The sequence below is a fragment of the Gossypium hirsutum genome, chromosome D07 (genome assembly GCF_007990345.1).
Source record: "Gossypium hirsutum isolate 1008001.06 chromosome D07, Gossypium_hirsutum_v2.1, whole genome shotgun sequence".
Lineage (NCBI taxonomy): Eukaryota > Viridiplantae > Streptophyta > Magnoliopsida > Malvales > Malvaceae > Gossypium > Gossypium hirsutum.
In genome coordinates this window covers 49,890,024-49,895,492 of record NC_053443.1, presented here as the reverse complement: position 1 = coordinate 49,895,492, position 5,469 = coordinate 49,890,024, and the positions used below count along the sequence as shown (strand labels likewise).

The 5,469-nt window shown below is 32.1% G+C and overlaps 1 long non-coding RNA gene across 1 annotated transcript; it reads left to right on the top strand.

The window, feature by feature from the left end:
- The first annotated feature begins 2,643 nt into the window (after positions 1 to 2,643).
- On the top strand, positions 2,644 to 4,184 carry LOC107956777 (uncharacterized). The gene is made up of 2 exons (XR_001700251.2): positions 2,644 to 2,974; positions 3,921 to 4,184. It is a non-coding gene; the product is annotated as an uncharacterized lncRNA (long non-coding RNA).
- Positions 4,185 to 5,469: the final 1,285 nt, after the last annotated feature.

The following is a 5,469-nucleotide window of genomic DNA, read 5'->3' as shown; positions in this document are numbered from 1 at the left end:
TATCTATCAAAACGATTCTATCTGGGAAATGTTGTAGTAAATTAAAGTTAGTTCGATTGTTGAAGTTTTCCTTTTTGCACGAAGATATTGTCAACCGAAACATCAGTACTCGTTCAACCTAACTTGAATAAAAAGTTTACGATTCTCAGTAATGTGTCAATGAACGGTTTGAAGTGTGTTCTAATAGAAGAGTGTACAGAGATATCTTATGATTCCATATAGTTAAAGCTGTATGAAAAGAGTTATGTGTCATATTTGATGACTCAAAAAGATCTGAATTTAAGACAACGTCGATGCTTAGAGTTGTTAAAAGACTACGAGCTTGTACTTGACTATTATCTGGGAAAGGCTAATGTTGTTGCTGATGCTTTAAGTAAAAAAAAATCGTTGTTTTCTTTGCGAGTAATGAATGCGCATATGACTATGTCCAATGATGGTTCGATAATAGCTGAATTAAAAGCTAGACCGTTATTTGTTCAACAAATTTGTGATGCTCAGAAAGTTGATAATGATTTGTTAGCAAAACGAGCTCAATGTGAATCGAGTGGTGTAACAGAGTTTCGAGTTGATACCAATGATTGTTTGAGGTTTAGAAACTGAATATGTGTTCCGAAGAATTCAAAGTTGATTCATATGATTTTGAACGAAGCTTATAATAGTTGATTATCTGTTCACTCGGGTAGTACAAAAATATATAATGATCTGAAATAGCTTTATTGGTGGCATGGTATGAAACGAGATATTTCTGACTTTATTTCGAAATGTTTAGTTTGTCAACAAGTGAAAGTAGAGCATCAAGTACCTTCTAGGTTACTTTAGCCGATTATGATACCCGAGTGGAAGTGGGATAGAGTTACAATGGATTTTGTATCTAGTTTACTGTTGACACGGAGTAAGAAAGATGCAATCTGGGTTATTGTGGATAGATTGACTAAATCAACACACTTTATTTCGGTTTGTACAGAATATTCACTTGATAAGCTGTCTGAATTATATGTTTCTCAGATTGTGAGATTGCATAGAGTACCTATTTCTATTGTTTCAGACAGAGACCCGAGGTTCACATCGTGATTTTGGAAGAAACTGCAAGATGTTTTAGGTATGAAACTACACTTTAGCACAGCTTTCCATCCGCAAATAGATGGTCAATCTGAACGAATCTTTCAGATACTTGAGGATATGTTGAGATGCTGCGTTCTCGAGTTTGAAGGTACATAGGATCAATACTTACCTTTGATTGAATTTGTATATAATAATAGCTTTCAATCTAGTATCAAAATGGCACTTTACGAGGCTTTATACAGTCTTAAATGTTGTACACCATTGTATTAGACCGAGCTCAGAGAAAATAAGATACACGGGGTCGATTTGATTAAAGAGACTGAACAGAAAGTGAAAGTGATTCGTGATAGTCTGAAAATAGCATCGGATTGTCAGAAATCATATACAGACTTGAAAAGAAAGGATATAGAATTTCAGATCGAAGATAAAGTCTTTTTGAATGTGGAAGAAAATACTCAGATTTGGTCGTAAAGGCAAATTGAGTCCGCGATTCATTGGACCATATGAGATTATAGAGCATATCGGGTCGGTTGCTTATAGACTGTTGTTGCTACCTGAACTAGAAAAGATTCATAATGTATTCCATGTTTCGATGCTTCATAGATACTGATCCGATCCTTCGCATGTGATCAGTTTGACCGAGATTGAAATTAAGTCTAATATGTCATATGAAGAAGAACCGATTAGCATTCTGGCTCGTGAGGTTAAAGAATTACGAAATAAGAAAATTTCGTTAGCCAAAGTACTGTGGCATAAACACGGAGTTGGGGAAGCAACCTGAGAACCAGAGGATGCAATGAAAGAACGTTGCCCACACCTACTCACCTGTAAGATTTTCGAGGACGAAAATCCCTAAGTGGGGGAGAGTTGTAATAGCCCGATTTTGACCCAAATCGGAACAGTGGTTTCGGGACCACACATCCGAGTCTGAAAAATATTTTAATATTTTTTTTCTGTGTTTATTATGTGTGAATTTATATATGTGAAAGTTTCGTGAATTAATTTTATTGTTTGAGTGCTTAATTTGAGAATAGGGCTTAATCGAGTAAAATAAAAATTTAGTGGTTATTTTTAGAAAGGCCAAATAGTGGTTGTTCTTTTAATATGAAGGTTTCATGTTGCAATTTTGCCATTGAATTAATGAATGGACGGCACTATGTATATATTATATAGTTTTTATAGTAATTATAAAGGTTATAATAATAAATAATATATTATAAAGTTATTATAATAAAAAAACAAACATAAGTTAAAAAGCCATTATCATTTCTTTTGTTTCTACTAACCGAATGTAAAAGAAAAGAAAAAGGAAAGAACAAGCTAAGGGTTCGGCCATTTTGAATTTTGATTAAGGTTAGTTCTTTGTTCGGTTTTTGATAATTTTTACGTTTTTGAGATCGTTGCTTTGTGTTCTTTAAAGCCCATGCTTCAATTTTGTGAATTGGTGATGATTTTGAAATTTGCCATTGATGTTAGCTTGATGTTTTTGTGGTTTGATGATGAAATATAAACTTTTGTTGATAGATTATTATGTTTAATTAAGTGATTTTTGATAAAAATGTGTATTAAGGATTAAATTGAGAAAAGTGTACAAATTCAAGGTTAAATGTGTGAATAAACTAAAAATATGGGCTGCTAGTAGTATGGGTAGAATTCGGCCTAACAAGGATTTAGTGAAATTTTGTGTATTTTATGTTATTTTGAAATAAGGACTAAATTGAGAAAAATGCAAAATGTTAGGGGCTAAAATGCAAATTTCCATTTATATGTTCTTGAATGAAAATTTAATGAAATGTTGAATAATTAAGTTAAATTTGATATTAATTAGATTGGAAAAAGTGGAAATCGGATTTGGATCGGGAAAATCGGAAGTTATCGATTAGTCGTTCCGGTCCGTTCGCGTTCGTACGAGGTAAGTTCATAAGTGAATAAATGCTGTTAAATTTGAATGTATATATGTTATATGTGCTGAATTTATCTTTAATAAATATATGTGCATATGCTGAATTGAATTTAGAGTTGGAGAACTAGTTACGAGCTTGAATCGATAGAATTACGACGTCCGAAAAGCCCCGTACGAACCATAGGAATAGTTAGGATACATATGTCATGACATAGGATTCCTATATATGTTATCGTGTAAGACCACGTCTGGGACGTTGGCATCGATTTGAGATTTATGTATAAGACCATGTCTGGGACATCGGCATCATATTTGATTTCGTGTAAGACCCTGTCTGGGACAGTGGCATCGATATTGATTACATGTAAGACCACGTCTGGGACGTTGGCATTGTACGATTTTTTTTGAGCTATCCAAGTATCCTATTTGATTCTGAACGGTTCAACGGGGTATTCCGAGAAATAAATGAGTATATGAGTGTGCAGCCGAATCAGGTATGTTTATGATGAATATGAATTTGAGCAATGAAAGTAAGTATGATTATGATTATTCGTTATATAATTTATGTGAAAATGAGATGTGAATTGTTATGCTTATTCGGGCTTGGAAGTGTATAAAAAGAAATTGATATATTTTTTACGAATAAATTGTAATAAATGATCATGATTCGGTTGGTATGTAATGAAATTGTGGAAGCTTAATCCTACGAATGAGCTAATGGTAGATATATAAATTTGAAAGAAAAAAAACGGTTTATATGTCCATCCATAATTAACTCTAGTGAAGTTACCTAGTGTGGTCTTAAGAAATTGAGATTATGATGAATGTATATGTGGTTGAGATTTTTTAAATTCAGCTTAGTTAAATTGAATTATAAACATTATTGGAATGATTTATTTGCTTATGGCTTACTAAGCTTTCAAAGCTTACTCTGTGTGTTTTTCCTATGTTATAGAGTTTCGGAGACTTGCTCTGGTTGGAAGTCTTGGGAGATCTCATCACACTATCCCGTATTCATTTCGGTAAATAAACGCTTTGAGATTTGGTTATGTGGCATGTATAGGCTAGTTTTGATATATTTGATTTTTGAAATTTGTATATGTATATAGCCATGCGAAAATGGCTTGTTCATGATGCAAATGTTGGCAATTATTTTTGGTCATGTTATAAGCTTAATTGAGAGGTATGATTTATGGTAAATATGTTGTGATGTTGGTTATATGATTTGGCAATGAGAAGTGGTAAGTAGGGTATATATTCGGCTTATTAATTAACTTACTTTGGTGGCATGAAAAGTGGTATAATATGGTTTGGTAAAAGGGGTCATTTGAATATCTATAAATGACATATTGTTTTGATGTTAAGATATGAGATACTATGTTTATCTTATAGACTAGGTGATGGAGATGTTATGATTTATTGAGTTAAATTTGATAACCGAAAGGTTATTTTTTTTTAAATTGTTGGACATTTGAGATATGAATACATATGCCTATTTAATGTTTGCTTGTAGTTTCGTTTTAAAAAGGTCAAATCATTGATTCAATGATGGTTATAAAATGTGTTATATATATAGGTAGTTATATGTTCGGCTATGGTATTTGACTATTTAGGCTCGATTTTTGAATGACAAAGAATGTATATGATCTAATTGATATGGAGGTTAATTGAATGATTGATTATTGAAAATATTAATTGGTTGTGTATATGAATTATAGGCATGATAATTCGCATGCGAATTAGGTATGGGGTTCATGTGTGTGGTTGAATATAACATGTTAGATATGCTATTTAGCTTGCAAATTAGATATTTTATGACTTGGCATTTGTATTCGAAAATGGTTAAATTTGATTTAGTAAAATGTACATAAGGTTATAATGTTTAAAATGCTATGATTTGGTAATTGAATTTAGAAATGACTTTTGGTTTTAGGGTGTTATGCACATGGTTGGGTGATGTAAAAAAACTTAGTTGGTCATGTATAAAGTTACCTAACGTTTTATGTGCAAATGGTTATTAAACTGTGAGATATGGCTAAATTAGTTTAACAGGTGTATGTATAATTTTTATTAAATATTACGTTTGTTATTTAGTTTGGTTTTGATATTTGATGGCTTGGCTTGAAAGTTTTGAATTAGCAAACGTAATTGAAATGGTTAGATATTGAAATATAGTTCATATAAGAGAATGTTCGATAAGGCATGATATGTGTGGTTAGATATGTGATTCGAATAAATGATTTTGACTTGTATGAATAAGAGGTTGGTTTATCAATTTATTTCGAAAAATTTTATAAGGGAGAATACATTACTGGGCCTATGATTTGTAAAGAATGTCTGTTTTGAACTGTGTTTTGTTTGGTAATACCTCGTAACCTTAGTTCGGCGACGGACACGGGTTAGGGGTGTTACAATATATATGGTGGGTTGCATCATGTAGATGCTTTCTTCAAGATATCCGTTAAAAAACATTATCTTCACAACCATTTTCCAAATCTCGTAAT